Genomic DNA, 12,568 nt, shown 5'->3' with positions numbered 1-12,568 from the left:
ACAATGAATGCTCGAGAGGATGTGGAGAAAACAGAATCCTCTTATACTGTCGGTGGGAATGTAAATTGATGCATACAGCCACTATGGAGAACAGTATGGAGGCTCCTTAAGAAGGTAAAAATAGAGCTATTATGCATGCTGGTGGCTCAGATGGTAAAGCATCTGCCTGCAATACGGGAGACCCAGGTTCGATCCCTGGGTTGGGAATATCTCCTGGAGAAGGAAATGGCAACCCACTCCAGTATTCCTGCCTGGAGAATCCCAGGGACAGAGGAGCCTGGTAGGCTACAGTCCATGGGATCGCAAAGAGTCGGACACGACTGAGCGACTTCACTTCATGTGTGCTAAGTTACTTTAGTCATGTCCAACTCTTTGTGACCCTATGGACTGTATAGCTTTGCCAGGCTCTTCTGTCCATGGGGATTCTCCAGGCAAGAATGCTGGAACGGGTTGCCATGCCCTCCTCCAGGGGATTTTCCCGACTCAGGGATCAAACCCGCATCTCTTGTGTCTCCTGCATTGGCAGGTGGATTCTTTACCACTAAGCGCCACCTGGGAGGCCCCAGGGCTATCATATGATACAACAATCCCACTCCTGGGCATATACCTGGGGACAATCATAATTCAAAAAGAGACATGCTCCCCAGTGCTCATTGCAGCAGTGTTTACAATAGCCAGGACAGGGAAGCAACTTAAATGTTCATGGACAGAGGAATGGATAAAGAAGATTTGTTACACAAGATTCCTTTTTCAAAAAAAGAAAGCTACTATAATTTAAGGAACCTCTGAGACAACATCAAACATACTAACATTTGCATTATAGGGGTCTGAGAAAAAGACAGAGGGAAAGGGGCAGAAAATCTATTTGAAGAAATAGTAACTGAGAAAGTCCCTAACCTGGTGAAGGAGACAGACACCCAAGTCCAGGAAGCAGAGAGACCCATTAAAGATGAACCCAAAGAGACTCACACCAAGATACACTATTTTTAACTTTCACCATTTTAATTGTAAAGCGAAAATTTTGTAAAGCAAGAGAAAAAAACAACTAGTTATATACAAGGAAACTCCCATAAGACTATTAGCTGATTTTTCAGCAGAAATCTTACAGGCCAAAGGGGACTGACACAATATATTCACAGTATTGAAAGGGAAAACTCATACAACAAAGAGTGCTCTACCCTACAAGGTAATTATTTAGAACTGGAGGAGAGATAAAGAGCTTCCTGACAAGCAAAAGCTAAAGGAATTCAACACCACTAATCTGGTCTTAAAAGAAATGGTGAGAAGCTTCTTTAAATGGAAAAGAAAAGACCAGAAAACAACAGAAAATTAAGAAAAGGAAAAAACATCATTGGTAAAGGCAAACATATACAGGCATGCATCGTTTTATTGCACTTGACTTTATTAAGCTTTGGAAGGTTTGTGGCAACCTTGCATTGAGCAAGTTCACTGGCACCATTTTCCCAACAGCATTTGCTCGTTTCACATCTCTGGGCCACACTCTGGTAGTTCTGGCGATATGTCAAACGTTTTCATTACCATCATACTGTCATGGTGATCTGTGATCAGCCGTCTTTGATAGTACTATTCTAATTGCTTTGGGCTCCTTGATGTGCACCCACAGAAGACAGGGAACTTGAACTGACAAATGCTGTGTGTGTTCTGACTGCTCCACCAGCCACCCGTCCCCTCGTCTCTCTCCCTCTCACCTCAGGCCTCCCTGTTCCCCAAGACACAACCGTATTGAAATCAGGCCAGTTAATAACCCTACAATGGCTTCTAAGAGTTCAGTTAAAAAGAAAGGCTGCATATACGTCACACTTCAAATCAAAAATTAGAAATGATTAAGCTTGGTGAGGAAAGCAAGAGAGGCTGAAGCTGGGCATCTTGTTCCAGTTAAAGCTGTGAATGCAACGGAAAAGTTCTTGAAAGAAATTTAAAATGCTATTCCACTGAACACATGAATGATAAGAAAATGAAACAGCCTTATGGTTGATACAGAGAAAGTGTTAGTGATCTGACAGAATATCAAACCAGCCAGAACATTCCCTTAAGCCAAAGCCTAACTCAGAGCAAGGGCCTAACTCTCTTTAATTTAACGATGGACAAGAGAGATGAGGATGCTGCAGAAGTCTTAAGCTAGAAAAGGTTGATTCACTAGGTAAATAATAAAAAAAAAAACCATCTCTGTAACATCAAAGTGCAAAGTGAAGAAGCAAGTGTTGATGTAGAGGCTGAAGCAGGTACTCCAGAAGATCTAGCTAAGATCATTAATAAAAGTGGCTACAGGAAATAACAGGTTTTCAATGGAGAGAAACACAAACTTCTATCGGAAGAAGGTGCCATCTAGGACTTTGATTGCTAGAGAGACGTCAGTGCATGGCTTTCAAGCTTCAGAGGACTGCCTTGTTAAGTGAGGACTAATGCAGCTGTTGACGTTAAGTTGTAGCCCATGCTCATTTTAACATTTCATAAACTCCAGAGCAGAGCCCCTTAAGAACTATGTTAAACCTACTTTGTGGGTGCTTTACAAATGAAACAACAAAGCCTGGATGGTAGCACAGCTGTTTACAATATGATTTACAGGATGTTTTTGCCCCGCTGTTGAGCCATACTACCTAGAAAAAGAGGTTTCTTTCAAAATACTACTTCTCATTGACAACGCACCTGGTCACCCAGAGTTCTGATGGAAATGGACAATGAAATTCACGCTTTCGTGCCTGTTAACATAACATCTATTTTGTAACATGTGGATTAAGGAGTAATTTCAACTTTCAAGAATTAAGAAATATGTTTCACAAGACCACAGCTGCCATAGATAGTGATTCCTTTGATGGATCAGGGCAAAGCTGATTGAAAACATCCTCAAAAGGATTCACTATTTTCAATGTCAGTAAGAACATTCATGATTCATGAGGAAAGGTCAAAATATCAACTTTAACAGAAATCTGAAAGAAGTTTATTCCAACCCTTATGGATAGTTCAAGGGGTTCAAGATTTACAGTACAGGAAATCCCTACAGATGTGGTAGAAATAGAAAGAAAACTAGATTTAGGACAGAAGCCTGAAAATGTGATTGAACTACTGCAATCTCATGATAAAGCTGGAATGGATAAGGAGCTGTTTCTTGCAGATGAGCAAAGAAAGCGGTTTCTTGAGATAAAATCTACTCCATGTGAAGATGCTGTGAAGACTGTAAAAATGACAAGGGATTTAGAACGTTACATAATTTTACATGAACTAAGTTGATAAAGGCTGCAGTCCATGGGGTCGCGAAGAGTCGGACACGACTGAGCAGCTTCACATTCACTCTTCACTTTCATGCATTGGAGAAGGTCAGCCCACTCCAGTGTTCTTGCCTGGAGAATCCCAGGGACGGGGGAGCCTGGTGGGCTGCCGTCTATGGGGTCCCACAGAGTCGGACACGACTGAAGTGACTTAGCATAGCATAAGTTGATAAAGCAACAGCCAGGTCTGAGAGGATTGACTTCAATTTTGAAATAAATTCTAGTGTGGGTAGAATGCTGTCCAATGGTACTGTATGCCACAGGGAAATTGTTTATGAGAGGAAGAGTCAGTTGATGCAGCAAATTTTATTATTGTCTTCTTTTAAGCAATTGCTACAACCACGCCAGCCTCAGGAACTACCACCGGATCAGCGAGCAGCCATCAATATTGAGGTAATACCCTTCCCGTAAGCAAAAAGATGTGACTTACAGAAGGTTCGGATAATTGTTAGGGTTTTTTTTTTTTGTTAGAAATAAAGTATTTTAAAATTGAGATATGTACATTAGTTTTTAGATAAAATTCTATGACACATTTAACAGACTATGGTGGAATATAAACCTAACTTATATGCACTATGAAATCAAAAATTTGTGTGACTGATTTCATTGCTGTATTTGCTATATTTCATGATCTGGAGCTAAATCTTTAAAGTATGTCAATAGGGCTTCCCTGGTAGCTCAGCTGGTAAAGAATCTGCCTGCAATACAGGAGACCCCAGTTCAATTCCTGGGTCGGGAAGATCCCATGGAAAGGGGTAGGCTACCCACTCCAGTATTCATGGGCTTCCCTGGTGGCTCAGATGGTAAAGAATCCTCCTGCAATGTGGGAGTCCTGGGTTCGATCCTGGGTTGAGAAGATCCCCGGGAGGAGGGCATGTCAACCCACTCCAGTATTCTTGCCTAGAGACTCCCCATGGACACAGGAGCCTGGAGGTCTACAGTCCATGGGTTCGCAGAGAGTCAGACATGACTGAGTAACTCAGCACAGCACAGTATGCCTATAGTAAAGGTAGTGAATTAACCTTGTGTGGTTACTATGAACATTAGAGACATAAGTAGTAAAATAATTTATATTTAAAATAACTATCAGTTCATTTCAGTCACACAGTTTTGTCCAATTCTTTGCAACTCATGGACTGCAGCATGTCAGGCTTCCTGGTCTATCACCAACTCCTCCTTACTCAAACTCACGTCCATAGGGTTGCTGATGTCTTCTAACTATCTCATCCTCTGTCGTCCCCTTCTCCTCCCACCATCAATCTTGCCCAGCATCAGGATCTTTTCTAATGAGTTGGTTTTTCACATCAGGTAGCCAAAGTATTGGAGTTTCAGCTTCAGCATCAGTCCTTCTAATGAATATCCAGGACTGATTTCCCTTAGGATGGTCTGGTTGGATCTCCTTGCAGTCCAAGGGACTCTCAAGAGTCTTTTCCAACACCACAGTTCAAAAGCATCAATTCTTTGGTGCTCAGCTTTCTTTATAGTCCAACTCTCACATCCATACATGACTACCGAAAAATCATGGCTTTGACTAGACAGACTTTTGTTGGTAAAGTAATGTCTCTGCTTTTTAATATGCTGTCTAGGTTGGTCATAATTTTTCTTCCAAGGAGCAAGCATCTTTTAATTTCATGGCTGCAGTCACCATCTGCAGTGATTTTGGAGCCCCCCCCCCCAAAATTAAGTCTGTCACTGTTTCTATTGTTTCCTCATATATTTTCCATGAAGTGATGGGACCAGATGCCATAATCTTAGTTTTCTGAATGTTGAGCTTTAAACCAACTTTTTCACTCTCCTCTTTCACTTTCATCAAAAGGCTCTTTAGTTCTTCTTCACTTTCTGCCATAAGAGTGGTATCATCTGCATATCTGAGGTTATTGATATTTCTCCTGGAAATCTTGATTCCAGCTTGTGCTTCACCCAGCCCAGCATTTCACATGATGTACTCTGCATATAGTTAAATAAACAGGATGATAATATACAGCCTTGATGTATTCCTTTCCTGATTTGGAACCAGTCTGTTTTTCCATGTCCAGTTCTAACTGTTGCTTCTTGACCTGCATACAGATTTCTCAGGAGGCAGGTCAGGTGGTCTGGTATCTCTTTCAGAATTTTCTACAGTTTGTTGTGATGTACACAGTCAAAGGCTTTGGCATAGTCAATGAAGCAGAAGTCGATGTTTTTCTGGAACTCCCTTGCTTTTTCGATGATCCACCAGATGTTGACAATTTGATCTTTGGTTCCTCTGCCTTTTCTAAAGCCAGCTTGAACATTTGGAAGTTTATGGTTCACATACTGTTGAAGCCTAGCTTGGAGAATTTTGAGCATTACTTTGCTAATGTGTGAGATGAGTGCAATTGTGTGGTAGTTTAAGCATTCTTTGGCATTGCCTTTCTTTGGGATTGGAAGGGGAACTGACCTTTTCCAGTCCTGTGGCCACTGCTGAGTTTTCCAGATTTGCTGGCATATTGAGTGCAGCACTTTCACAGCACCATCTTTTAGGATTTGAAATAGCTCAGCTGGAATTCCATCACCTCCACTAGCTTTGTTCATAGTGATGCTTCCTAAGGCCCACTTGACTTTGTATTCCAGGATGTCTGGTTCTAGGTGAGTGATCACACCATCATGATTTTCTGGGTCGTGAAGATCTTTTTTGTATATTCTTCTGTGTATTCTTGCCACCTCTTTTTAATATCTTCTGCTTCTTTTAGGTCCCTATCATTTTTGTTCTTTATTGTGCTCATCTTTTCATGAAATGTTTCCTTGGTATCTCTAATTTTCTTGAAGAGATCTCTAGTCTTTCCCATTCTATTGTTTTCCTTTATATATATAAATAACTATTGTTGACCTTTGAACAAGATGGGTTTGAAATGCATGGGTCCAATTATATATGAGTTTCTTTTACTAAATACATACTATAGCACTACAAAATCCACAGCAGGTTCAATCTGTGAATGTGAGAGTCACGCATATGGAGGAGATTAAAATATAGACAATAACAAGAGACAAAAAAGGGCATTACATAATGATAAAGGGATCACTCTAACGAGAGCATGTAACATTTACAATTATTTATATATCCAACATAAGACCACCTAAACACATATAGCGGGTACTTACAGACTTAAAGGGAGATATTGACAACAACACTGTGACAGAAGTAAGGAACGTTAACACCACAATTACCTCAGTGACTACATCACACAGACAGTAAACGCATAAGGAAACACTGGCCTTAATGACACGTTAGTCCAGATGGACTTCATAGACATGTACACAGAACACTGCAAACCAAAACAGCAGAACGTACTTTCTGTTCAAGTGCACATGTACGTTCCAGTACCGACCACATGTTAGGCTACAAAAAGAGGCTCAAAAAATTTAAGAAGACTGAAATCATATCAAGTATCCATTCTGACTATGACATTATGAAATGAGAAATCAATTACAAGAAAACTGTTAAAAACAAAACCATTTGATGGTAAACAACATGCTACTGAACAACCCATGAGTCCACAAAGAGAAAAAAAAAATTAGAAATGATGCAATAAGACAAAATGAAAATGGAAACAAATTGTTCCAAAAAGCTATGAGATGGAGCCAAAGTAGTAGCAGGGAAGTTTATAGCAATAAAGGCCTACCTCAGGGAACAAGAAAAACATAAAACAATCTAAACTCACAGCTAGAGAAACTACAAAAAGAAGAACATACAAAGCCCAAAGTCAGTAGGATGGAAACAATCACAAACAGAGAGGAAATAGTGAAATAGAGACTAAAAGAAACAACAGAAACGATCAATTAAAACTAAGAGCTGGTTCTTGGAAAAAGTGAAGTTGATAAGTCTTTAGCCAGACCCATCAACAAAAGATAAGACAGAGTGTCCGAATAAATAAAATCAGAAGTGAAAGAGGAAAAGTTAAAACACCATAGAATAAAAAGAATCACAAGAGAGTATTATGAAGAATTATATGCCACAAATTGAACAACCTAAAAGAAATGCACACATTTCTAGAGACATACTATTTTCAAGACTGAATCAGAAAGAAATAGGGAATCTGAATAGATCAATCACCAGTAATGAAACTGAATTAGCAATAAAGAAAAAGCTATCGGTGAACAAAAGTCCAGGACCAGATGGCTTCACAGGTGGATTCTACCATTCAGTTCAGTTCAGTTCAGTTCAGTCGCTCAGTCATGTCCGACTCTTTGCGACCCCATGAATCACAGCACGCCAGGCCTCCCTGTCCACCACCAACTCCCGAAGTTCACTCACACTCACGTCCACTGACTCAGTGATGCCATCCAGCCAACTCATCCTCTGTCGTCCCCTTCTCCTCCTGCCCCCAGTCCCTCCCAGCATCAGAGTCTTTTCCAATGAGTCAACACTTCGTATGAGGTGGCCCAAGTACTGGAGTTTCAGCTTTAGCATCATTCCTTCCAAAGAAATCCCAGGGCTGATCTCCTTCAGAATGGACTGGTTGGACCTCCTTGCAGTCCAAGGGACTCTCAAGAGTCTTCTCCAACACCACAGTTCAAAAGCATCAATTCTTTGGTGCGCAGCTTTCTTCACAGTCTAACTCTCACATCCATACATGACCACAGGAAAAACCATAGCCTTGACTAGATGGACCTTTGTTGACTAGATGGACCAAACATTCAAGAACAGCTATTACTTGTTTTTGAAACTATTGCAAAAACTGAAGAGTAAAGAATGTCCCCAAACTAATTTTACAAGGCAAATATAACCCTGATACCAAAACAAGTTAAAGAGATTACAGAAAAACGGCCAATATTCCTGATGAACAAAGATGCAAAAATGTTTTACAAATATTAGCAAACCAAATCCAATAGTACATTAAAATAATCATACATCATGGACAAGTGAGATTTATTCCAAGGATGCAGGGATGGTTTAATATCCGCAAGTTAACCAATACGATACACCATATTAACAAAATAAAGCATAACATTATACAATTATGTCAGTAGATGCAGAAAAAGCTTTTGATAAAATTCAACATGCTTTAATGATAAAAGCTTTCCACAAAGTGAGGATAGAGGGGATATACCTCAACCTAATGAGGGCCACAGTCAACCTCATACACAATGAAAAGCTGAAAGCTTTTCCTCGATGATCAAGAAAAAGACAAGAATACCCACAATGATCACTTTCATTCAATGTAGTACTGGGTAGCCTAGGCACAGCAATTAGACAAGAGATTAAAGACATCCAAATTGGAAAGGCTGTCACTATTTGCAAATGACGTGATATTCTATATAGAAAACCTTAAAAACGCCACACTAAAAGCTACTAGACCTAAAAAATGAATTCAGTCATGTTGCAGGATGAAAAAAATATGAAAATCTGTTGCATTTCTATATGCTAAAAATGAACTTTTGAAAGGGAAACGAAAGAAAATAATCCCTTTTACAGTCATATCAAAAAATAATAAAATACTTCAGGAAAAATTTGACAAGAAGGTGAAAACGGTATCCAGAAAACTGATACTGACGAAAGAAAATGAAGAAGACTCAAGTGAAAGCTAACACATGCCGTGCCCACGGACTGCGGGTTAAAAAGACGTAACCTTCCTTTTACAACATAAATGTTATGCCAATAACCATATGATTTCACTCATTTGTGGAAAGTTAAAAACAAATAATAGAAAATAAATGAGCAAATTAAACCAAACAAAAACACGTAGATGCAGAGTACAGCAGAGTGATTATCAGAAGGGAAAGGGTTTCGGGGGAGGTGAAACTTATAATGATCACAGATGGAAGCCAGAGTTTTGGTGGTGAGCACACAGAAGGCTACACAGAAACAGAAGTATCATGTACAGACGAAATCCAATCTAATGCTAGAAACCAATGCTACCTCAGTGAAAACACAAATGTCATGGAAATGTAACGCATGGCATGTTGACTACAGTTAATAATAATACTGTCTAGTATTTTTGAAAGTTGCTAAGACGGTGTATCGTAAAAGCTCTCATTATAAGAAGATTAAAATTGTAAACTATATATAGGGTGACGATGTTACCTAGCCTTATTGTGGTAACTATTTTGCAATATATATAAAGAAAGAATCATTATGGTATAAATCTGAAACTAATATATCAATTATAAAAATAAAATTAAAGAAAAAAATCTCACATACCATTACATAAAAAAAGAATAAAATATCTAGGAATAAATTTAACCATGAAGAAAAGAAATTGAAGCATACACAAATAAATGGAAAGATTATTTTGTGTTATAAGAATACTGTTACAATGCCCATGCTAACCCAAAAAAGTACAGATTCAATTCAATCACTGTCAAAATTCCAATGGCATTTTTCACAGAACTTGACTAATCCATAAATTTTATAGAACTACAGAAGAGCCTCAATGGGCAAAGCAATCCTGAGGAAAAAGCTGGAAGCATCACAAATTCTGATTTCAAACACTATTACAAAGCTGTAGTAATCAAAATAGTATGATGTCATAAAACAGACACATGCATCAATGGAACAAAATAGAGAGCTCAGAAATTAACACATTTATACATGGACAATTAATTTATGGAAAAAGTAGCTCAGGGTATATAATAGGAAAGGACAGTCTCTTTAATAAAAACAAAAATAAATAAGCGGGCTACATCAAAGAAAAATTCTGCATAGCAAAGGACACCATCAGCAAAATGGAAAGGAACCTACCAAGTAGGAGAAAATGTTTCCAAATCCTTTATCTGATAAGGGGTTAATATCCAAATTATATGAAGAACTTGTACAACTTCTAACAAAAAAATTAAACAATTCAATTAAAAAATGGGAAGGAGATCTGAGTAGGTATTTTTCCCACAGATAGCCAACAGATACAGAAAAAGTTGCTCAACATCATCTGATCATCAGGGAAATGCAAATCAAAAACTATGATGAAATATAACTTTGCACCTGTTAAAATGAAAGTGAAAGTTGCTCAGTTGTGTCTGACTCTTTTTAACCCCATGGACTATTCAGTGCATGGAATTCTTCAGTCCAGAATACTGGAGTGAATGGCCGTTCCCTTCTCCAGGGGATCTTCCCAACCCAGGGATCGAATCCAGGTCTCTCGCATTGCAGGCAGATTCTTTACCAGCTGAGCCACAAGGGAAGCCCAAGAATACTGGAGTGAGCAGCCTATCCTTTGTCCAGTGGATCTGCCTGACCCAGGGATCGAGCTGTGGTCTCCTACATTGCAGGCAGATTCTTTACCAGCTGAGCTGGCAGCGAAGCCCACCTGTTGGAATGGTCATTATCCAAAAGAGAAGAAACAAGAGTGTTGGTGAGGATGTGGGGAAAAAATGCAACACTGTGTGCTGTTGGTGTGAATGCAAACTTGTGCAGCCACTACGGACATACGTATGGAAGTTTCCCAAAAAATGCAAAGTAGAACTGCCATTCGATCCAGGAATTATAGTCCTCCGTGCTTAGCTAAAGAAAAGGAAAACACTCATTCACAAAGATATCTGCAATCCCATGCTCCTTGCAACATTATTTACAATAGCCAAGACATGGAAGTCAACTAAATGTCCAGTGGATGAATGGATACAGCAGATGTGGTATAGCAGCGAGGAATGGCCAAGAAAGTGGGGTAGGAAGACCCAGAGCTCACCTCCTCCCACAGGGCACACCAAAATTACAGCCATTTACAGAACAACTATTGATGATAAAGACTGGTATACTAATGGTAAAGATCTTCTACAACTAAAGATATAACTAAGAAATCAAAGTGAAGTGTAGCAGGGTAGGAAGGGCAGAAAGGCAATAACAGGAGAGATCCATACCTTCAGGAGGACTACCAGCCAAAGGGAGAATAATTTCAATCGCAGCATTAGCATTTGTCCCCAGGGAGTGAAGGGCCTAAGCCCCACACCAGACTCTCTGGTGCTGGGGTTCCTGCAGCAGGAAGAAGAGCCCAGGTTTGGCTTTGAAGGACAGGAGGGCTTTTCTCTCAGGAGACCAGACAGTCTGCGATAGGCTCTGTGCTAGCAGGATGCACACAAAGTCTCGCATTCTCTGTGAGCCACGGCAGAAACAGCAATCTGGGTCAGACCCTCCTGCTGATCTCAGAGGTTCTCCCAACGAGGCAACGGGCAAGGGGAGCTCATCCTGGGGACACAGACACTGGAAGCAGCATTTTTTTGGAGTCCGTTCACAACAAGGCCACTAGGACTGGTGAGCGTCATTCTGGAATCTTCCATCTAGCTTCTCACCCGTAGGACCTGGTCCTGTCCACCACCACCACCAGCTTATCAGGAGCAGTTCTGAGATGGCTCAGGGCAAGACACTAGCTGAGCAGGGACACAGCCCCACTCAACAGCAGGACCTGGGACCTAGACCTGCCTACTGGTGGGTCATCACCAGCCCTGAGATCCCCCCACGGCCTTGCATTCAGAGACTCTGGGACCCAAATTTGGCCTCCACTGGGCCAGCCCTAGCCCCGGGATCTGGCCCTGATTAGTAGTAGGCAGACACCAGATGCAGGACCACTGCAACCCTGCAGCCTGCCATGTCAGGACCCAGCTCCACCTGCTCGGCCTGGGCCTATCAGTCAGCTGGCCGGGGATCTGCCTTCACCCCCAGCAAGCTGACACAGCTGAGGGCATGCCAGACTGTGCAGCCAGCCACACCAGGAAATAGCCCTGCCCATAAGTTGACCCACAGCAGAAGTGAAAACCTGGCCCTGCAACCTGCCAGCTGAGAACACTGCTCTGCCTGCCAGGGGCCAGCACTAGCTTCAGGATCCCCCAGGGTCCTGCAGCCAGCTATCTCGTAACACAGCTCTAGCCACCGCCTTGTGTGGGTAGCCTCTACACCAGGCAAGGCCTGTCAGTCAACCAGACTAATAGTCTGGTAAGCAGGGCTTACCTGACCACCGTGCTTAATCAGCTCAGTAGAATATGAGGACCTGTACATGGAGGGCTCTCCTGGAACGTATAGCCCTAGTGACTAGAGGGGAGTGCACTCCTGGAATACACCGGCAGGCATAAGGGGAGCAGCTGACAGTGACACAGTAATAGCAGGGGGGCTGAAAGACCCACTTATATCAAGGGGTAGATCAAACAGGCAGAAAGTCAATAATGGGACACTGGCCTTAAATGACACACAGAGCGGTTGATCTTAATAAATATATTCTATTCAAACACAGCACAATACACTCTTTTTTCCAGTGTCCAGGGTATATTCTCCAGAATAGATCACAGGCTAGGCCACCAAAAGTATGAACATTTAAGAACATTTAAGAAAACTGAAATTT

The sequence above is a fragment of the Bubalus kerabau genome, chromosome 1, assembly GCF_029407905.1.
Source record: "Bubalus kerabau isolate K-KA32 ecotype Philippines breed swamp buffalo chromosome 1, PCC_UOA_SB_1v2, whole genome shotgun sequence".
Taxonomy (NCBI): Eukaryota; Metazoa; Chordata; class Mammalia; order Artiodactyla; family Bovidae; genus Bubalus; species Bubalus kerabau.
This window is presented reverse-complemented; position numbering follows the sequence as displayed.